The 24,055-nt window shown below is 42.2% G+C and overlaps 1 protein-coding gene across 9 annotated transcripts in view; it reads right to left on the reverse strand.

Annotated features, from left to right (window-relative positions):
- The window catches only part of RASSF4 (Ras association domain family member 4), a 683,776-nt gene that overhangs the window by 646,912 nt on the left and 12,809 nt on the right, over positions 1 to 24,055 (reverse strand). The gene's annotated exons all lie outside the window — the stretch shown is intronic.

Consider the following 24,055-nt stretch of genomic DNA (forward strand, 5'->3'; position numbering starts at 1 on the left):
GTAAGGCAGTTTCCGTGGAGTGCATCGAGCGAAAGCCAGACTGTAAGGGGTCAAGAAGGTTATTTTCATTGAGGTAGGAGCTAAGACAGTTGTAGACTAAGCGTTCTAGAAGAACGCTTGTGACTGTCAGCCTTGCAATGCCTCATGGGATTTGTTAGTTCTGCAACAGCTGGAGAGCCGCCAGTTTGACACCTGTGCTTTAACAAAATAGTAAAAATAAGGCAAGGTAATAGATAAACAAATAAAGAAAGTATAACTCTCCATGTGATAATGTCTAAAAACACAAGATCAGCTTATACACAGTGGATCTTCACATCACCACATTATGTACTTTTATTGGTAAATACATTCACCAGGTTATATAAAGAGTACACTTTATAGAAAGCAATATTACCCCAAGACAGTTGGGAAACGGCAGAAAATTTTGCATCAACTGACAAATAGGCCAGAAAATCTTCAGGATGAATTTACTTTATAACTGTGGTAAAGTATTCATCGTTCCCAAAAGGCACATTTTCCCAAAGGACCACATTTGCACTACGATCAATTTAAATAGCTGAGTTTCTCACCTTGGCAACATGCAGAAATAACAGGTTTGAATCTGGATGTTGACAAGCAGGAAATTTGGCCAACCGAATCCTGTTTTCTTTGACTTTGTAAATAAGGTTATGAAGAGGTCACACGCAAAAAAGTCACTTCAACAAGTTTCATCTGAGTCTTGTTTAGTCTAGATTTTAAAGGCCATTTTTGTCAATATCAGGTTGTGACAAAGTATTTTTCAAATTAAATGCTTATTGCTATGGGGAAGACAAGCATACTGAAAACATTGCCATGGTTTTGCCCCACGCACTGCATTCCTTGCCTCTTCTACTTCTGGTTGGTGGTGATTTTCCTAATAGACTAAATGACAGTCTTGATTATTATAACAGGAACATATTACACCACTCAAATAGAGTAATTTACTAAAGTGCAAAGTGAAATGAACATGTGTTCATTTTAAATATCCAGTAATGTATGAGGGAGTCCAGAAAAATAGAGCTTCCCCTTTCATGCGGGTTTCATCCATTCACATTCATGTCCTTTGCACACGGGCAGACTCCATTGAAGTCTGCCTGCTCAGCTGGGAATCTATCCTCTGATCCCTGCTGAGCAGGTGGATGTTTGGTAATGATTAAGCACAGGTTGGATGTATGAAATGCTTCTACGTGACTAAATATCTGGTGTCCCTGGTGTATCCTGGTGATTTTTAATAAAGGTACGCTATTTTGGAACCTTTGGATGTGCAGCCATTTCTTCTTTTTCTAAGTATTCCACGGAGGCAGGCCAGGGCTAGCACTCCTAATTGGTTCCAATAGGGTCATTGCACACACCTGGAGCGGATTCTTTTTTCCTTGATGGAGCAGGTAGATGGTTGGTCCGTGTCTACTCTGTTTATGCAGAGCGGACACAGACGCAGCCCACTCTCCTCTGTAGGCGGTCGGATCCAATCTGCCAGATGGATCCCCATCTGTCTGTTTTTAGCGGATAGGATCAAATCTAATGTTGGCCGATGCCAACGGACACATGTTCGTTGACACTCGCTGCTCCAAAGAGGAGACTGTAGGGTCTGATCAGGTCCATCTGAAAAACTGATAGGCAGACCAGAAAGAGCCCTTATGTATAGAAAACACTGATTGAATTTGTATCAGTTCATACATCCATTTTCAGTTCAGTTTACATCCATTTTTATATCCATCAGCGTCCTTAAAAACCATGAGCACTGACAGCAGACTGTGAGTTTGGCAGTAGAGTTCAGCCAATGCTTATGGTTGAAATCAGCTGATCGGCTGTGTCCAATCACACACAGAGTTCTTACAAACACACAGTGTGCATAGGAACAGCGATCTGGCCATTTCTGCTCCCTGAAAAGCAGAGAGAAAAAAACAGCCAGATCAAAAAGTAAAAACATTGTTCGTTACACAGTTAACCCCTTGATTGCCCCTAGATGTTAACCCCTTCCCAGCCAGTGTCATTAGTACAGTGTCAGTGCAGAGTATTATCACTGTATTTGTGTCACTAGCAACTTCAGTGTCCGTTATGAGTCAGAGACCTGTTCCATTTAAAAATGTGGAATTGAGTGGATGTAAACATTGATCATTTGTCTTCATCAGTTTACCCATAGAAATGAATTGCTGTCCGTTTTCCATCCATCAATGGATAGATGAAAACCAGACAGATGGAATGCCCCTGTGTAAGGAGCCTTACATAATTAGAGGTTTGAAGTGAGCACACTAAACTCTGGTTTAGAAAAAACAATATATTCAAGTATGTATTCTTAAAGTGGTTACAACGTCAAAAAGTTTTTGACCTTAAAGCAGTTGTAAACCACGGCTGGTGAAAAAAAACACCTGTAAGGCAACTGCATAATGTGCTAGTATGCATCGCATGCTAGCACATTATGGAATACTTACCTTAGAATGAAGCCCCCCCGTGGCGTGCTGTCACTGAGAGGGCTGACATCTTCCCCTGGTCTTTCGCATGGGTGCGATTGGCCGGCTGTGCGATTGGCTGGAGCTGCGATGATGTCACTCCTGCGTATGCGCACATAAGCCCTTAGTTCTGACACGAAGCTCTGAAGTTCCGGCAAGGTATGCTGAACCTTCAGAGTGCATGAGGTCACTGGCTGCGTGCATGATGTATATCTCCTAAATAGTGAGATATTAATTTTACCTACAGGTAAGCCTATAAAAAGTCTTATCTTATAAAAATAACGCAGCAGGCTTTACTACCACTTTAATGCATTCTCTGCATTGAGGTTAAAAACCTTTCAATAGCAGCTCTCCCCAGCATCCGTTAAAAACTTAGCAGAGTCCATTCTCGATCCAGCGCTATGTCTGTCTGCTGCAGCTTTTTTCTCCCCATCCTGTATTCACTGGAGGCTCAGACAGCAGGGGAAGCCACTGTCAGTCATATGTATACATGAGGATAGAGCGGGGGTGGGGCCGATGTGTCTATGGATGCACACAACCTTACTCAGTGGCAAGCCCACACATGTGCCCCACCTCATAGTACACAGCTTGCTATGGGGGCACACTCAGAAGAGGAGGAACAGAGAACGCTGGCAGGGGACCACATGAAAGGAGGTAAGGGGCCACTTTGTGAAATATCTTTGCACATAGGTAAGTATAAAATTTTTTTTAATTCATGAAAAAAAAACAGCCACTAGTATGTCTTTAACTCAGAAAAGTACTTTCTATTGCTCTTAACCTCCTCTGATTTCCTTCTTTTTTTGTACATAGGTATGTAGCCATTCTTTCTTGCCTTCTATACCGAGATTGATTTGGGACTAAAGGGTGTAGGGGTAGCACCGTGGTGTAGTGGTTAGCACTTTCACCTAGCAGCAAAAAGGGTCACTGGTTCAAATCCCGGCCATGACACAATCTGCCTGGAATTTGCATGTTCTCCCTGTGCCTGTGTGGCTTTCCTCCGGGTACGCCGGTGTCCTCCCACACTCTGAAGACATGCTGGTAGGTTAATCAGACCCTGTCTAAATTGGCCCTAGTATATGTATGAATGTGTGTTAGGGACCTTAGCTTGTAAGCTCCTCGAGGGTGGGGACTGATGTGAATGTAAAATGTGTTTGTAAAGCACTGCGTAAATTGACAGCGCTATATAAGTACCTGAAATAAATAAAATGTATAGTGTGCATAGAGCAGTGCATATGACTGCAACTAATGTGCACTGCTCAATTCAAACAAACCAAAGTGAGTGTGAAAAGGAGAGGAGAAAAACACAGTAATTATCAAGCCTTCAGCCTATACGGAAAAATAATATCTTCTGGACTTGCAATACCAACATTGTCCACTAGATGCCACTCTTAACAAAAGACTATTGATGGGCAGTGTTCTATTATCACTAGGAATTAGCTCCACTTCCTATTACAACTTTTTCATCTTTTCCATTGGGACAGACTGCATGGAGCTAGCTAAGCCTGCACCACATGTTTCAGAGGAAAATCCTGATCCTTCTAAGGCAGCATCACTGGTATGCTAAAGATTGTTTACCTGTATACCTAGTAGACATTTGTTTATGTTCATGTAATTCATATATATGTTCATTTATCTGTTTATTTCTAGTTTCACCATATCATACGCATACGTGTACATCCTATTCTTATATGGCCACCACCTGTTCATTGTAATAAAGATCCAAAGTTACAGACAGTCTGGTTATTTTAGGATTCAAGGTTTAAACTGTATGTTGAGCTACATACACGCCAGGGGCAAACATGTAGCGAGAACAGAACAGTGAAACAGTGGCTATCCAGCAAGTGGGATTTAGGACAGTGACTACACAGAGGCCTGCTACCCTGTCAGAGCAGTCACCTGCATACGGCAATACAGCAGTCTCTACACAGTCAAGCATTCCTGCAAGGAACATATCACATAGCCAGGCATCCTCACTCAAGACAAGGTCCCAAGTTTTTGGCTCCTCTAGATCTTCCTCTGCAAGCAATGTACTCGCTATTGCAAAAGCTGAAACCGCCAAGGCCCGAGCAGCCTTTCCTGAGCAAGAAATGTAGATTAAAAAGGAGAAAATTAGGTTAAAGACACAAGAGGCACAGTTGGAGGCCGAGAAAGCCCTCCTAGAAGTAGCCCTAGAGAAACTCACTGTGGAGAAGGAAGCAGCAGCCGCCATACCTGAAGCAGAGGCCTTAGAATTAGCTGTATACCCGAGAAGTGAATGCAGCAGACGCAGCAATATTCTCGACCCAGAAGCAGAAACTCAAGATCCTCTACAACAAACTTCAGATTACATCAATCAACATTTTAAGCCTAGCAGTGACAAAGATGATGTCAAAAAGACAAGCCAAAGACACTTACACGGTACCACCGCAAGTCAGCGACAAGTCTAAAGCCTGCAAACAGGAGAAATCCAACATCCAAGTTAGTCACCAAAGGACTTGAAAAGTTTAATGACTGCCCTGAAAGCTACAGAGCCTGGCGGTCTTCCTTTCAAAATGCCATCAGAAACTTAGATTTGTCTTGCAGTGAAGAGATAGACCTCCTGATCAAATGGCTTGGAAATGAGTCTGCTAAGCATGCCAGGCGAATCAGGGCAATAAATATAAACCACCGAGACACGGGTCTTAAAACGATCTGGGATAGACTTGATGAGTGTTATGGTTCAGCAGAAGCAGTAGAAAGCGCACTATTCAAAAGACTTGATAACTTCCCCAAAATACCTAACAAAGCCTACCAGAAACTTAGGGAGATAAGTGACTTGCTAATGGAACTTCAAGTAGCTAAATCCGAGGGGGACTTACAAGGACTTGTATTCCTTGACACAGCCAGAGGTGTCAACCCCATTGTACAAAAGTTACCCTATAACGTGCAAGAGCAGTGGATTACACGTGGATTACGATTTAAAAGACAGCATGATGTTCCATTCCCTTCTTTTTGTTTTTGTGGACTTTGTGTGTCAGCAAGCTAAAACAAGGAATGATCCAAGTTTTGATTTTGCTCCTTCTGGACTTAACCCTGCAAACCTCCAGCAACAGTACACAAAACTAACATGACTCCTCCAGATTCTTTTCACAGGTCTGCCAGCTTCTCTAACTCGGTGACAAAGATCAAAGATCCTGGTAAGCAGTGTCCCTTGCATCGGAAGCCACATTCTTTCTTAAAATGCAGAGCCTTCAGAGAGAAAACCCTGCAGGACCACAAGGCCTTTCTCAAGGAGAACCACATCTGCTACAGGTGCTGCTCTTCAACATCTCACCTCGCCAAGGACTGTAAGGTCAGTTTAAAATGCACAGAATGTGACAGCTCAGATCACAACACAGATTTACATCCTGGGCCAGCTCCATGGACTTTACAACACAATCTCAGCACTAGTGAGCATGGCGGGGAGGAAGAGCACACCATTACAACTACACCAGAGATCATTTCACAATGTACAGAGGTCTGCAAAGGAGTCATAGGTGGCAGGTCCTGCTCCAAAATCTGCCTAGTCAGAGTCTACCTAACAGGCCAAAAAGACAAAGCTATTAAGCTTTATGCAATTCTGGATGACCAAAGTAACAAGTCATTAGCCAGCTCAACCTTCTTTGACATCTTTGGCATTAAAGGCCCCACCATCCCCTACTCCTTAAAAACTTGTGTAGAAATAATGGAGACGGCGGGGAGGAGAGCATCCGGCTAACAAGTCGAGTCCATTGACGGACAATCATGCTTGTCTTTGCCAACTCTTATCGAATGCAACCAGACACCTGACCATAGATCTGAAACGCATAGCGCATCTGATAAGAAAACTTGACCCTCAGGCTCAGATTATCCTACTCCTTGAGAGAGATATCTTACGAGTCCACAAATCAAGAGCTCAAATTAATGGTCCCAACAACACTCCTTATGCTCAGGAGGTTAGACCTCGGATGGGTCATCATCGGAGATGTCTGTCTAGGAAGTGTGCACAAACCTAACTCCGTTAGCAGCATGCTCACAAATACCTTAGAGAATGGGCGTCCCTCTCTTTTCCAGCCATGCCACAACCATTTCCTTGTTAAGGAATCAGCCTGCACCACCCACTTGTCTTGTCCCTTCACAAGCCCCACTAGTGACAATTTTGCCTGTGACAGTGACCAAAACCATTTAGGGTGCACAGTCTTTCAAAGAACTATGTGAGAAGATGACAATCGTGTGGCAATGTCTATTGAGGACTAACTCTTCTTAGAAAAAATGGAGCAAGGACTAGTCAAAGATAGCACAAACAGCTGGGTTGCACCTCTTCCCTTCAGACCACAGAGACAACCCTTACCCAATAACAGAGAACAAGTACTACAATGTTTCACTTTCCTTAGACGTAATTTACAAAGAAAGCTAGAGATGAGAGAACATTTCTTTTCTTTTATGGGGAAGATCTTTAACGGTCAAGCTCCCACCCTTAAAGACTCTGAAGAGTGTTGGTACCACCCTATATTCGGAGTGTACCATCCTACAAAAGCCAGGATCGCGAGGCAGCATAGCTGGTATGCTAAAGATTCTTTACCTGTATACCTAGCAGACATTTGTTTATGTTCATGTAATTTTTATATATGTTCATTTATCTGTTTATTTCTAGTTTCACCATATCATACACATACGTGTACATCCTATTCTTATATGGCCACCACCTGTTCATTGTAATAAAGATCCAAAGTTACAGACAGTCTGGTTATTTTAGGATTCAAGGTTTAAACTGTATGTTGAGCTACATACATGCCAGGGGAAATGTGTAGTGAGAACAGAACAGTAATGCTGTCCATACACTATAAGGTAATTTGTGCAAAAGATTGTAGAATATAGAATAATCTGAATAAAGAGATATGTGGTTGTGTTAAGGCTAGAAGCAAAGAAACTAAGCTTATAGATCTTAGTTCCCACCTGGATTCTATGTATTTTTGGTTTAGTCTAATAAGGTGTACAAGGGGGTCAGTCGCTAAGCATATCATCTGGAAGCTTGTTTAGGCCACTGACCCTCTAAATCAGGCATATGTAATTAGCGGACCTCCAGCTGTTACATAGTTACATAGTAGGTGAGGTTGAAAAAAGACAAGTCCATCAAGTCCAATCTATGATTGTGATTTTATGTCAGTATTACATTGTATATCCCCGTATGTTGCGGTCGTTCAGGTGATTAATAGTTTTTTGAAACTATCGATGCCCCCCCCCCCCTGCTGACGCTGAGACCACCGCCTGTGGAAGGGAATTCCACATCTTTGCCATTCTTACAGTAAAGAACCCTCTACGCAGTTTAAGGTTAAACCTCTTTTCTTCTCATTTTAAGGAGTGGCCATGTGTCTTATTAAACTCCCTTCTGTGAAAAAGTTTTATCCCTATTGTGGGGTCACCAGTATGGCATTTGTAAATTGAAACCATATCCCCTCTCAAGCGTCTCTTCTCCTGTTGCAGAACTACAAGCGCCATGAGGCATAGCAAGACTCTGACAGCCACAAACAAGACACCCAGAGGCAGAGCCATGATGGGACTTGTAGTTTTGCAACAGCTGGAAGTCCGCTAATTGCATATCCCTGCTCTAAATAATGAACCCATGGGATGAGCATGAAATGTAGTTTTGTTAAGGTGAGAAGTAAATTGTCAGCAAAAAAACTTAGCTTATAGGTCTTAGTTCCCACCTGTATTCCTTGTATTTTGAGTTCAGTCTGATAAGATGTGCAAGGGGTATCAATGGCTATGACAAATAAAATAGGGAAGAGGGGCACCAAATTACATTTTTTTTTTACATTTCCATTATCATCTGGCTTTACTACCTATCATCTGGGGGCTTGTTCAGGCTGCTGACTCCTCAAATATTGAACCCATGGGATGAGCACGATAATCAGTGAACAAGCACCATCGTCAGCAAGTCAGAATTGCAACTCAAAATTTTTTATTGTGTCAGGTTTATTATCACTTAGCTCAGATATGACTGTTTTTCTGAGTGTAAAGATATACAACTATAGATTAAACTGTATGGAGTTAATGAAACATGAGTAATACACTGACATCATCATAAATAATTTTGATTACTTTTTAGTTTTAGTTCATGTTCTTCAGTTGCAAAGTTCTCCTGAAGTTATACAATGTATTAGCTATAAGGAAGTAATTGTAAGAAGTGGCAGGTGTGGTTCTCTGACAGGACAATACTACCATGGCAATGTATCAAATAACATGAGAGATAAGGGTGTCATATATATATAAGGCTGATGTTCTGCTTTGAAAGAAAAAGAGAACTCTATAACTTCTCATGTAATTTAAATTTTTAGCAGAAGTAAACATTTCAGTCTCATCAGAAACATTTATTATTTACAATCTATGTTACATATTTACATTCTGAGTCAGGAAAATTGTCTATCAGTCTAATGGTTAGCTTCTTCTGCCTTGCAGCACTAGGGTCCTCAGTTTGAGTCCCAATCAGAATGCTGCATTCAAGGCGTTTGCATGTTCTCACTGTGCTTTGTATGGGTTTTATCCGGGTACACTAGTTTTCTCCCACACTCCAAAGACATGCTGGTAGGTTCATTGGTTGCTGTCTAACATTGGCCCTAGTATAACATTCTACTAAAAGCACCCAAGATGCTGCCTCACCACCTTCCACAGATAAAGCGTTTTGAGTCTATAAGGAATACAGTAATATAAACAATATTTCAGCTGTTGCTTTTAAAGTATCGCTATTAAATCCTTATTTTCCAAAAATACTCCATACACATACACAATCACTACTACTGATGGCCCTGTAATTGATTTTTCCCAAATAATTTCTTACTGTGCTTTTTTGTCTCTTTTGCCTTCACTCTATTTAATGTTTAAAAAAAACCTAATGGCCAAGCTGCAGGTTTCAAAGCGAGCAAAGTCCTTTTCTGTATTAAGAGAGGTATGGACCCCAGAGAGAAAGATATCATTTTGCCCCTGTACAAATCATTAGTAAGCCCTCATCTGGAATATGCAGTTCAGTTTTGGGCACTAGTTCTCAAAAAGGATATCGGGGAACTGGAGAAAGTGCAGAGAAGGGCAACCAAACTGATAAGAGGCATGGAGGAGCTTTAGCTATGAAAGATTAGAGGAACTGAATTTATTCTCTCTTGAGAAGAGGAGATTAAGGGGAGATATGATCAACATGTACAAATACATAAGGAGTCCATATAGTGAGCTTCCCGTCTGCGCTATAGTCAAATGACGGCTATATCGCGGACCTACATTGCCGGGAGGCCATCAATAGACATCCTCCCCTTTGCTTGCTCCCCATGCGTGCCCTGCTGTTATCACCGAGTCCCGGCCCCTCACCATGTGATCAGCTGTCAGCCAATGACAGTGATCACACGAACAGAAGATCGGTAAAAAAAGCCGACCACGGCTTCTGTGTAAGGGACATCGGTCCCGAAGAGGAAGAGGCACAGCCACATCATCTGTGCCCACCAGTGCCGCTTGCCAGTACCCACAGTGCATATCAGTGCCACCAATCTGTGCCCACCAGTGTATATCAGTGCCACCAATCTGTGCCACCTATCAATGCCCACGAGTGCCACCTATCAATGCCCACCAGTGGTGCCAATCAACGCCTCATCAGTGCCACCTAGCAATGCTGCCTACCTACCACCTCACCTCCAGCTCACCTACCAGTGCCCATCACTGTTCATCATTGCCACCCATCAGTCCCCATCACTGCCACCTATCAGTACCCATCAGTGACACCTATCAGTGCCACCTATTAGTGCCCTTCAGTGCCACCTATCAATGCCCTTCAGTGCCTCCCATCAGTGCCACCCATCAGTGCGACCTCTCAGTGCCCACCAGTGCCACCTATCAGTGCCCACCAGTGCCACCTCATCAGCACCCACCAGTGCTGCCTATCAGTGCCCATGAGTGCCGCCTTATAAGTGCCCATCAGTGCCACCTTATCAGTGCCCATCAGTGCCGCCTTATCAGTACCCATCAATGCAGCCTATCAGTGCCCATCAGTGCAGCCTCATCAGTGTACATCAATGAAGGGGAAAAATTACCCGTTTGCAAAATTTAATAACAAAATATAAAACTGTTTTGTATTTTTTTTCAAAATTTTTTGGTCTTTTTTAATTTTTTTAACAAAAAATAAAAAACCCAGAGGTGATCAAATACCACCAAAAGAAAGCTCTATTTGTGGGAAAATGATAAAAATGTAATTTGGGTACAGTGTTGTATGACCGCGCAATTGTCGCAAAGAGTGACAGCGCTGAAAGCTGAAAATTGGTCTGGGCAGGATGGGGGTTTAAGTACCCAGTAAGCAAATGGTTAAGGTCATCACAGAGGACATCTTTACATCTAGCAGAAAAGTGATTTAATATCCAAATACAGAAAGGTTTCTTCACAGTAAGAGCTGTGAAAATGTGGAATAGACTCCCTCCAGTGGTGGTTCTAGCCAGCTCTGTAGACTGCTTTAAAAAAGGCCTAGATGTTTTCCTAAATGTACATTATATAACTGCATACTAACATTTATTGGTAAAGTTCATCCAGGGAATATCCAATTGCATCTCGGGGAATCAGGAAGAAATTTTTCCCCTACTGGAGCAACAAGTATCATGTTTTACTGGGGTTTTTTGCCTTCCTCTTAAGAGATCAACTGTGAGTATAGGATTGTGTACATGGGATTGTATTTTTTGGTTTTCCTTTTATCTTTCCCCTTTTTTTGGTTGAACTAGATGGACTTGTGTCTTTTCAACCAGACTAACGATGTAAGTAATCATGCAATTGTAAAACAGTAGGGGATGAATAGCATAAAGTCTACTTCAATGCGGGGGCTTAGTACAGAATTGTGAAGAAGTATAATTGGTACAGATCTATATACATAATCTTTATTACACGAAAATCATTCAAAAACAATCCACACTATCTAGCCAAACTACACTGGATATCCCAGTGTACCAGGTGTACCACAAAATTCCCCAAATAGGTAAGATAGACAGTTATCTCGGTTACAGTGTAACTGTCTTTCGGTACAGTATATCTGGGGAATAGTTCAATTTCTAAATATATGAAATCACCGAGATGTAATCAAATCCACCATGGATTGAATAAGTGCTTCTTGTCTGTCTAATGTGAGATATGTATTTTCCCCTTTTAATTATCATTCAAGCAAAACAGATGTCATGTCGTTCTAGCACAAAAGAGAATATATCCATTACCAAAACCTGCTGTACAGTGTGTTATGTACAGTATCCCTGTATCTAATTTATTCAGTTTTTGTGATCTGGATTCTGCTCAATGGCTAATAAATTAGAGCATGTACAGTGCCTTGCAAAAGTATTCACCCCCTTGACATTTTTCGTGTTTTGTTGTCTCACAACCTGGAATTAACATGGATTGTTTGAGGATTTGCATCATTTAATTTACAGAACATGCCCACAACTTTGAACTTTGAAGATTTTTTTTTTTTATTTTATTGTGAAGTAAACAACAAACAGGACAAAATAACAAAAAAGTCAATGTGCATAACTATTCACCGCCCTAAAGTCAATACTTTGTAGAGCCACCTTTTGCAGCTATCACAGCTCCAAGTCGCTTTGGATACGTCTCTATGAGCTTGCCGCATCTTACCACTGGGTTTTTTGCCCATTCCTCCTTGCAAAACTGCTCCAGCTCCTTCAAGTTGGATGGTTTGCGCTTGTGAACAGCAATCTTTAAGTCTGACCACAAATGTTCTATTGGATTGAGGTCTGGACTTTGACTAGGCCATTCCAACACATTTACATGTTTCCCTTAAACCACTCAAGTGTTGCTTTAGCAGTGTGTTTGGGGTCATTGTCCTGCTGGAAGGTGAACCTCTGTCCTAGCTTCAAATCACAAACACAGAGTGGTACAGGTTTTGCTCAAGAATATTCCTGTATTTAGCACCATCCATCTTTCCCTCAACTCTGACCAGTTTCCCAGTCCTGACCGCTGAATAACATTCCCACAGCATGATGCTGCCACCACCATGTTTCACTGTGGGGATGGTGTTCTTTGGGTGATGTGATGTGTTGAGTTTGCGCCAGACATAGTGTTTTCTTTGATGGCCAAAAAGTCAAATTTTAGTCTCATCAGACCAGAGCACCTTCCTCCATACATTTTGGGAGTCTCCCACATGCCTTTTCGCAAACTCAAAACGTGCCATTTTGTTTTTTGCTGAAAGTAATGGCTTTCTTCTGGCCACTCTGCCATAAAGCCCAACTCTATGGAGCGTACAGCTTATTGTCGTCCTATGTACAAATACTCCAGTCTCTGCTGTGGAACTCTGCAGCTCCTCCAGGGTTACCTTAGGTCTCTGTGCTGCCTCTCTGATTAATGCCCTCCTTGCCCGGTCCGTGAGTTTTGGTGTGCGGCCGTTTCTTGGCAGGTTTGCTGTTGTGTCATGTTCTTTCCATTTGGTTATGATAGATTTGATGGTGCTTCTAGGGATCATCAAAGATTTGGATATTTTTTTATAACCTAACCCTGACTTGTACTTCTCAACAACATTGTCCCTTAGTTGTTTGGAGAGGTTCTTGGTCTTCATGGCAGTGTTTGATTAGTGGTGCCTCTTGCTTAGGTGTTGCAGCCTCTGGGGCCTTTCAAAAAGGTGTGTATATGTAATGACAGATCATGTGACACTTAGATTGCACACAGGTGGACATCATTTCACTAATTATGTGACTTCTGAAGGTAATTGGTTGCACCAGAGCTTTTTATGGGCTTCAAAACAAAGGGGGTGAATACATACGCACATGCCAATTATCATTTTTTTATTTCTGAAAAATAGTTTTATGTATATATTTTTCTAATTTTACTTCGCCAACTTAGACTATTGTGTTCTGATCCATCACATATAATTCAGATTTAAAAAAAAAAGTGAACTAAAGGCTGTAATGTAACAAAATAGGTAAAATGCCAAGGGGGGTGAATACTTTTGCAAGGCACTGTACAGTGATCGTCTGCAAAGACTATTTAAAAAATTACTAGATCCAAGAAAAACAAACATTCAGGCTTAGAACATTTTCAGCAAGTACAGAAAATACCTATTGGTCTTGCCGGAAATGTGGTATCCCATTTACTTCCTGTGAGCTGAACTAACAGTAAAAAAAAATGTTATCTTCTTTTGTAAACTACTTATCCCATCAACTCCCATGTGATGAAGAAGAACAAGGGCAGAAATGTTGAAAGTGCAGCCTGGGTGGCAACCATAGTCTCATCGTATAGATACTGGGAGAAATGAGCATAGACACCCAGGAACAGGAAGTGGGTTTTTCATAGGATTAACAGGTGAAAATAAAAGGGAAAGAAAAACTTAAGGTGAAAACTAATGTGGGCACCTTATCTGAGGACTGGTAAGTGGTAGTATATTACATTTTTGTAATATACTGCCTCACCTCTCCAACTTGTCCAATCAGAGAACACTTTGCATTCATCCAGAAGATGCAATGCATTCTCTGAATGGCGCCACTGCCAAGCGGCCAACATCCTGTGTTCAGAATGCAGCCACTCAGCACTGGACCAGGAAGTGAATTTCAATCACTTGTGTAGCGGTGTCTAATTAAGTGTTTCCAGCCCCCATGGAGCCAAGCTGGACCAATGTAACTATGTATAAAATATTCATACCTTGAATTCCTCTTTAAATATTACAGTTGGTTGGGCAATGAGATTATAAGGTAGATCTAAACCCAATGCACTGAATATGACATTTAGTTTTTATAGGTTTTTTTTGTGTATTTCACTGCTGCTGATCTCCTCCAGCCTCTTTGCTGACATTTCCTGTTGACATGCATGCCCTCCAGTGGAACCACTGTCATGTCATTGCTTGGGTGGGGGGAGTTCTTGCCAGGGAGATTACCCTTGTCTTCCTGTCTTGGTGACACAATAGAAAGTTTGAGGAAATTTCCCAAAAGTGTGGAGAATTCCATGTTTGACTGTTGTCCTCAGACAATTTGTTTCTGTTTACAGACTTCCCCTCACCTCTTGCTCACCTGACCTCGTCAAAATGTAATACAGTGGGTATAGAAAATAAACACCCCTTTTAAAATAATCACATTTTGTTGCTTTGCAGCCTGAAATGAAGACACGCACATTTTTTTTTTCACTTTTTTCACAAAAATTTGTTGGGAAATGTCTGTACTAACTTTGCACATCTAGACTTTGCAATATTTGCCCACTCTAGTTTGCAGAACTGCTCAAGTTCAAGCAAATTTGATCATGACTATTTGTGGACTGCAGACTTCAAGTCATTCCACAGATTTTCAATGGAGTTTAAGTCTGGGCTCTGACTAAGCCATGCAAGGGCATTCACCTTTTATCCTCCAAACACTGTGTGGTCATTTTGCTGTGTGCTTTGGGTCATTGTCATTTTGGAAGGTAAACCTTCTTCCCACTGACAACTTTCTGGCAGAAGGCAGCTGATTTTCCTCAAGAATTTGACATTTTTTTTGCCCCATCCACTTTTCCTTCTATCCCGACAAGTGCTCCAGTCCCTGCATGCTTTACTGTAGGAATGGTGTTATTTGAATGGTGAGCTGTATTGGATTTGCCTGGAGGCATGAAGGAAAGGATGGAGACTTGAGATGAAGTACCAGAAGTTACTCTGCCATAGACTGGGGAACTGTGAAGAGCCTGGGAAAGCATCAAGACAGCCTCATCCAGAGAATTCCTGCACTTTCTTGTGAGTTTTTTTCAGTTGCTATAGGTGACAGCTGTTGCTACAAAAGTACAGATTGCCGGTTACAGCATAAAGGTTCTTTTTCCAAAGTTTTCAGATCAAGTTCCAAAATACTATTTTTAAGATAAAAAAAAAAAAAAAAACAGGTATTTTGGTATACCGTAAGGATAAAGTAAAGTACAAGGGGTATGAACATAATAATATGATCCAACCATTGAGCCTGGTATATTACTTCACGTTATGAACTGTATCATATTAAACAATAAAAGAAAAACAAATGACAAGTACATAAGCATATCCTGAGTTCCCTGATGCTCCTTTAGGCTCCATATGTAGAGAGAGAGAGAGGGGAACCCCGACAGTGTGACCATGTGGTCAGTATTGCTATACCCATATGATATTTGTTCTAGTGGGGACAGGGAAGATAGGCCAGGGATCCAATTTATAATCAGGATCCACCTTTGCCTCCACTGTGCTCCACATACTGTACATGAAAAAAAAAGCTCAAAAGGCATAGCTCGCTGGTCTTTTAAAACAAAATACAGAGGAGGAGAGAAAAACCATGAAAGAGGGGAGGAATGAAGAAAAAGAGAGAGAAAAGAGTAGAATAAAGAGAGATGTGCACTCTTGGCATAACTAAACACTAGTAACTCATAAGACTTCAGACAGATACTTGATCCAAGGCTCCCAAACTTTGTCGAAGATGGCCTGCTTATCAAACTGTATTGCAGGCGTTCATTAATCATAATCAGAGCTTTTTTTTCTCAGAGAATAGGTGCAGGAACTTCCCCTTTCAGAGTCACCCCTTGTCTCTGCCCCCTATCCACCTTCAAGCACTGTTCCTTGGTTCCAACCCCTACCCACCTCCCAGTATTGCCCCTTGTGGAAAAAAGAGAACCAAGTAACATTTGTGGTGCTAAGTAATTTGTATGGAATTTGTGAATGATAACAAGAAAATCAGTGAAATAGAACCCCTGCAGCCAGCAACAATAGCCCTCCCCATCAACAAAAAAACTCCCAAGCAAAAATGGACCGCTTCCAACAATATATCCCCCCCGCAACAAAATACCCCCGGCAGCAACAGCAAAGCTCCCCTCAGCCAGCATCAATACTCTCCAGCAGCCAGCAACAATACACTCCAACAACTGACCCCCAGCAACAAAAGAACCACCCCCAGCAACAATAGACCCCCCCTGCAAACATAGATCCCCTCCAGCAACAAAAGATCCCCCAGCAGCCAGTATCAACAGACCCTGCAGGACACCCCAGCACCCCTTGCCATTACATGCATTCAGTGCTGGATGTGCCGGAACTGCGTTCCCCTGCGTTCCCGCTGAAAAAATGCACTGATCATAACTTGGTTTTCACCAGGTTGAAGGGGAATGGAGGTGACTTTCAAGCCCTAGCTACTGCAATTCTGGATGCTGTAAAGATAAATGCTTTGAGCTTCTTCGTGTGTCCCAGTACTTCCCCAACTGGGCGTCCCAGTAGCACCTGCTGTGTTGGTTTACAGTATCTCACAAAAGTAAGTACACCCCTCACATTTTTTGTAAATATTTTATTATATCTTTTTATGTGACAACACTGAAGAAATTATACTTTGCTACAATAAGTAGTGAGTGTACAGCTTGTATAAGAGTGTAAATTTGCTGTCCCCTCAAAATAACTCAACACACAGCGATTAATGTCTAAACTGCTGGAAACAAAAGTGAGTGCACCCCTAAGTGAAAATGTCCAAATTGGGCCCAAAGCGTCAAAATTTTGTGTGGCCAACATTATTTTCTAGCACTGCCTTAACCCTCTTGGGCATGGAGTTCACCAGAGCTTCACAAGTTGCCACTGGAGTCCTTTTCCACTCCTCAGTGACAACATCACAGAGCTGGTGGATGTTAGAGACCTTGCGCTCCTCCACCGTTCTGTTTGAGGATGCCCCACAGATGCTCAATAAGGTTTAGGTCTAGAGACATGCTTAGCCAGTCCATCACCTTTACCCTCGGCTTCTTTAGCAAGGCAGTAGTCATCTTGGAGGTGTGTTTGGGGTTGTTATCATGTTAGCCCTGCCCTGCTGCCTAGTCTCCAAAGGGAGGGGATCATGCTTGGCTTCAGTATGCCACAGTACATGTTGGCATTAATGGTTCCCTTAATGAACTGCAGCTCCCCAGTCCCGGCAGCACTCATGCAGCCCAAGACCATGACACTCCCACCACCATGCTTGACTGTACTCCTCACCTGGTTGCTGCCACACAAGCTTGACCACAAAAATAAGTTTATCTTGGTCTCATCAGACCACAGGACATGGTTCCAGTAATCCATGTCCTTAATCTTCTTGTCTTCAGCAAACTCTTTGCGGGCTTTCTTGTGCATCATCTTTAGAAGAGGCTTCCTTCTGGAACAACAGCCATGCAACCTCTGGATATGACGCTGAGCATGTGCACTCAACTTTTTTGGTTGACCATAGCGAGGCCTGTTCTGAGTGGAACCTTTCCTGTTAAACCGCTGTATGGTCTTGGCCACCGTGCTGCAGCTCAGTTTCAAGGTCTAGGCAATCTTCTTATAGCCTAGGCCATCTTTATGTAGAGCAACAATCCTTTTTTTCAGTTCCTCTGAGAGTTCTTTGCCATGAGGTGCCATGTTGAACTTCCAGTGACCAGTATGAGACTGAGAGCGATAACACCAAATTTAACACACCTGCTCCCCATTCACACCTGAGACCTTGTAACACTAATGAGTCACATGACACCGGGGAGGGAAAATGGCTAATTGGGCCCATGTTGGACATTTTCACTTAGGTGTGTCCTCACTTTTGTTGCCAGCAGTTTAGACATTAATGGCTGTGTGTTGAGTTATTTTAAGGGGACAGAAAATTTACACTGTTATACAAGCTGTACACTCACTACTTTACATTGTAGTAAAGTGTCATTTCTTCTTTGTTGTCACATGAAAACATATAATAAAATATTTACAAAAATGTGAGGGGTGTACTAACTTTTGTGAGATACTGTAGCTATATTCACCTGGGTTAGTGAATAAATAAAGTTGTAAATGCGGATCCAAAATCGCTTAACTTAACTGGGTTTGTCCAGTGTCCACCATGTGTGGAGCACTGTGCCTTCTGCACCCCATCCCCGAAAAGATAAGGAAGAAGTCCCTGGGACACACGCAGCCACTCTCACTGGAACCATGTACCATCTCAGCAAAGCTTTGTAGTTTGCTTCAACCAATGAAGTATTAATGTACGATTTTGATGCAAATTGTACCATTTTAACCCAATCGTCAACTTCAAGTGTTTCCTCTATATCTTGTTCCCATTTATGCATATAAAACAGTTTCTCCGGCTTAGAGGTCGGAATATTGTAGATATTTGAGTAGTGATACATTTCTGAGTTAGGAAGTTGATATTTTTCTTGTGGAATTTGTTTTGATAAGATACTCTTATGATCACACATATCAGCAATATGTATCAAGCCTTTGTTTGTCTACCAGGCAAACACTTAGGGATAGAGACCTGGAATGAAATCAGGGTTGCCAGCCGAGGGAGCCAAGGGAGCATGAAGGGATTTAAATCCATGTGGTTTCATCAATCTATTCCAGACACTCAAAGAAAAGGATAGTGTGGGGCACATTATAGTTGGCCTATATTTGGTCCGCAGCCACATTATGTGACTAATCATTTTGGTGAGGTGGAGAGATGATTCAATTTTCATCCATGTAGGCTGGGAAGTAAGTGAATGATAGCGATGATAGCGAATTAATTGTGCCAATTGCATGGCATAAAAGTATTTGTCCGGCACGCCTAGACCATCTCTTAGCTTAGGTGTATGTAGGGTGCGCTTATTCACTCGGGGTCTCTTCCCCCCCCCAAATAAGTTTATTTATCTTCCTCTGAATCATATTAAGATCAGACATTTGGACAGAGATAGGAAGTGTTCTAAACAAATACAGTAATCTTGGTAAAAGATTCATCTCTATGGTATACAGCAGGGATATGCAATTAGCAGACCTCCAGCTGTTGCATAACTACAAGTCCCATGAGGCATAGTAAGACTCTGACAGCCACAAGCATGACACCCAGAGGCAGAGGCAAGATGGGATTTGTAGTTTTGCAACAGCTGGCAGTCCGCTAATTGCATATCCCTGGTGTACAGTCTACCAAACAATGGTGCTTTACTTACTAGACCATCTTAGGAGATCCGCCGTCAGATTTTTATATATAGGAGAGTAGTTGACCTGATATAGGGTATGTAGGGAAGGAGTTAGGTAAATTCCCAAATATGGAAGGACCTCTCTTTGCCATTTAAAAGGAATCAAGTTTTGTATTGAATTTACCGTGTCCGCCTCCATTGTCATGTTTAAGGCAACCAACTTTGAGTGATTGATGGTAAGACCCGAAATGGTGGTAAAGTGGTACAGAGTTTGGTGTAAGTTGGGTAGCGACGTTACCGGAGAAGAAAGAAGCATCAAGATGTCGTCGGCGAAGAGGGCGCATTTATGTTCCCGATCACCGCAGGGTATGCCTTTTATGTCGGGGTGACATCTGAGTTTAATAGCCAGGGTATCCAAGGCCATTATAAATAAGATGGGAGACAAAGGGCAGCCTTGTCGCGTGCCTCTGTGTATATTTATGTTTTGTGAGCTATACCCTTTTACCAGGAGTCTAGCCATAGGTGCACTATAAATTATCTGCAATATAGTCAAAAATTTGGGCCCAAATCCATAGGGTTTCAGTACATAAAATAAATATTCCCATGACACAGGGTCGAAAGGCTCTTTTTCTGTACTGCTGTCTAGCTTTCTACTTTTTGTCTAAGGAGTCTGCTGGTCTGCTGCTTTACTTGACTTAGGGTGTCCTTTGTCCTAGTCCTCTCTCCCTGAACTGTTTGTTATTGAGAGCAATAAACTCACTTTTGTTCATCCTAAAAGTGACTGGCGCCCATTTGTCCACCACCCACCATGCCTTGCAACCTGCACCCTGAGGTGAAATGTCAGCCCTCCCTGTCTCTGGGGGCCACCATCACGCTTCTGGAGGTCAGGGTGGTGCTACACGCTATGTGGCCTCAGAATCTTCAAGGTGTGTTTTGGCAAAGCTCAGTCATGACTGGATGTGGCCTTTCTTGAGGAGTGGCTTTTTTCTTGCAACCTTCCCATACAAGCCACATTTGTGGAGAATTTGTAATATTGTTGTCACATGCACACAATGACCCCTCTTGTCATAAATTCCTGCAAATACTTCAGAGTTGCTGTAGGCCTCTTGGTTTTCTCCAGGCTCTGTCATCCAGTTTGGAGTGACGTCCTGATCCAGAGAGGGTCTGTATTGTACCAAATACCTTCCACTTCCTAATGATAGATTTCACTGTGCTTCTAGACATTGATAAAGCCTTTGACATTTTTTTGGACCAACTCCTGACTTGTGCCTGTCCACAACTTTATCCCAGAGATCTTTAGACAGTGCTTTGCCACCCCCACATGGAAGTTAGAAAGGTAACAGCGCTCTCTGCAGGGAAAACCCAATCAATACACCAGATCCACTCACAGGTGCCTGAGCTTGATGTGTCCCATCACACACCAACGTCATAAACAGTAGAAAGAGCCGGCAACACTGACATTCTTGGAGGGTAGTTTATTGGTGCATTAGAGTGACAAAAAAAAGTGCTAACACGTTTCTTGCCACCCATAGTTGATTGTTTGCTTCAGTTGTACTGCCTGAAGCTCCAGGAAAGCTCTTTTCATGCTAAGCTAATCAAAATGACCACAGCCGATCACATTTGAAAGTCAAATGGCTTTGTGTGCCATTAAACACAGTTGGATAAAACAAAAACTGTGTTTGTCTTCATTTTAGACTGAAAAGCAACAAAATGTGATTATTTTAAAGGGGTGTGATTCTTTTTTGTACCCACTGTATTTCTCATTACTTTCTGTCTTGGGGACAATGGACACCAGGATAAATGAAAGAAGCGAATCTCCCCAATAAAAACATGGCAGAGGATATGACCCACCCCTACTATAATCAAAACTGAGGTGGGATTCACATTCTAAAGATCTGTTATGGTGTGCTAATGCATGCATGGTATTGTTCATTACAGTGCCCATTAATCCAAGTTGTGTTTTGGCAGTCTATTTATTATGAATGGGCTGTCAAAGCACCACAACAGATGAAAACAGATACTGTATGACCAGTTTTAAGCAAAGCAATGCTAGAGTGTGGTGTGTTGTACCACAACGCACAGCAAACAGACCAAACATAGGCAAAAAAATGACACCGCTCACCAAGCCCTGCCTTCTTCTCCTTCCAATCTGGTTTCCGCACAACAGTTAGCTCCTGCTCTCTTTATGCAGAATACAAACAGAGGAAAACACCTTGCTCCCTGGCCACCCATGCACCTGTGTACCACTTCTTTCCCAACCACTTTCAAACAAATGGCAAAGGTGACAAGACTAAGCTGGCTTCACACAACCCAGGTCCTTGCATGCATAAGCCCTCTCTAGCCACTGTTGCTGTGTAAGCCTGGAGCTCAATCTAGAGCTGAGACTGACAAGTGGTGGGAGGGCACAATGCTCAGTGGTGGCTGTCGTTTTTACCTGCCCACTGCCACCTTCATTGTGCAGATGAGGGTACCTTCCTTGTGCGTATAATGATGTTTTTTACATGTAGCACTGCCCCCTTGAGAGCTGCTTTGACACTCTGGGTTCAGACATCTTCTTGCAAGCACCTTTAAATGACACTCTAACACAAGTCAAATAGATATTCTATTAAGTTTTACTGAAGTAAAGATATGTGTACAGGGGGAGGGTTCATGAATCAACTGAGTTCTAAATAACAACTGAACTCAGGTGAGGAACTCCCAAGATACAGCCTAATTACAGTTCAATAGCACAAATGTAGGATATACATATCGTAATTCACAAAAGTGAGTACACCCCTCACATTTTTGTAAATATTTTATTATATCTTTTCATGTGACAACACTGAAGAAATGCCACTTTGCTACAATGTAAAGTAGTGAGTATACAGCTTGTATAACAGTGAAAATTTGCTGTCCCTTCAAAATAACGCAACACACAGCCATTAATGTCTAAACCGCTGGCAACAAAAGTTAGTACACCCCTAAGTGAAAATGTCCAAATTGGGACCAATTAGCCATTTTCCTTCCCCGGTGTCATGTGACTCAGTGTTATAAGGTCTCAGGTGTGAATGGGGAGCAGGTGTGTTAAATTTGGTGTTATCACTCTCACTCTCTCATACTGGAAGTTCAACATGGCACCTCATGGCAAAGAACTCTCTGAAAAAACGAATTGTTGCTCTACATAAAGCTGGCCTAGGCTATAAGAAGATTGCCAAGACCCTGAAACTGAGCTGCAGCACAGTGGCCAAGACCATACAGCGGTTTAAAAGGACATGTTCCACTCAGAACAGGCCTTGCCATGGTCGAGAAGTTGAGTGCACATGCTCAGCGTAATTTCCAGACGTTGTCTTTGGGAATAGACGTATGGGTGCTGCCAGCATTGCTGCAGAGTTTGAAGGGGTGGGGGGGTCAGCCTGTCAGTGCTCAGACCATATGCCGCACACTGAATCAAATTGGTATGCATGGCTGTCATCCCAGAAGGAAGCCTTTTCTAAAGATGATGCACAAGAAAGCCTGCAAACAGTTTGCTGAAGACAAGTAGGCTAAGGACATGGATTACTGGAACCATGTCCTGTGGTCTGATGAGACCAAGATAAAGGTATTTGGTACAGATGGTGTCAAGTGTGTGGTGGCAACCAGGTGAGGAGTACAAAGACAAGTGTGTCTTGCCTACAGTCATGGTGGTGGGAGTGTCATGGTCTAGGGCTGCAGTGTTGCCGGTACTGGGGAGCTACAGTTCATTGAGGGAACCATGAATGCCAACATGTACTGTGACACAGAAAAATAGAGGCCCTAAGGCCAACGTAGCTCTATAAAAAATATGAAAAACAATACACCACGTGAAACGAATCATAAACAGCTGCTACCACTAAAAGTCTAAATACAAAAAACTTCAAATAGGTAGGTATACAAGGTAAATGCAGCGCTGATACACTATGTGATAAATGAAGCAAGTGATATAAAAATTGGTGAAAAAAGAAAACCAAAACAAAGTCCCAAAATTTAATTTGAAAAAAAGTGAAAACAAAGTGAAAAAAGAAAACTGAAGCAAAGTCCCAATGGAATTAAAGTCCATATAATGAACAATGAACGCCCATGCAAATAAAGATGATGATTTGCAGTGAGGAAATCTTCATATGAGTGCTTTTAGCACCACACTCAAGTGAAAAAATATATTCTGCTTACCAAAACGCCATGATCACTAATCAGTGATCTCACCAAACACAGGCCTGCGGTAATCTTCACCAGCAGTTGGAGCTCCAAGGTATGGCACAGTGATGTGATGATAAGCAGAGCAACTTAATCTGGCTAGTAATAATCCTTAAAGTAGCTCAGGATATGGATGTCTATGTACAGTGTCTTATGTAATGCAATAAAGTGTTTCCATGGGCGAGGTGTCTGTATACAGTGTCCAAACAAGATGACCAGGTAGGGATGGTGAACGATGCCCTCTCACCAACTGCAGAGCTGAATAGGAACCTCCTGAACAGGTGGTCCTCGGAACAAGGTAACTGTAGTCCACTGTCAGCTACATACACTTATATCCATGTCCTGAATCAAACTCCATATCATGAAAACTGTATTGCTAACATTCTTCTGTCCCCTGGTCTGTGGTTGTTGGGAACTTCTCATAAACTTATGTGGAGTCAACAACTAATTCTTCATGACTGCATAGACATACCACCCTCCTTTTTGAGATGGGATTGAGAAACACCTATCAGCAAAAGCATGCAAGCATAGGACACACCCCTTGCCACGCCCCCTTAAAGGAGAATTGTACA

Source organism: Aquarana catesbeiana, linkage group LG08 (genome assembly GCF_042186555.1).
Source record: "Aquarana catesbeiana isolate 2022-GZ linkage group LG08, ASM4218655v1, whole genome shotgun sequence".
NCBI lineage: Eukaryota > Metazoa > Chordata > Amphibia > Anura > Ranidae > Aquarana > Aquarana catesbeiana.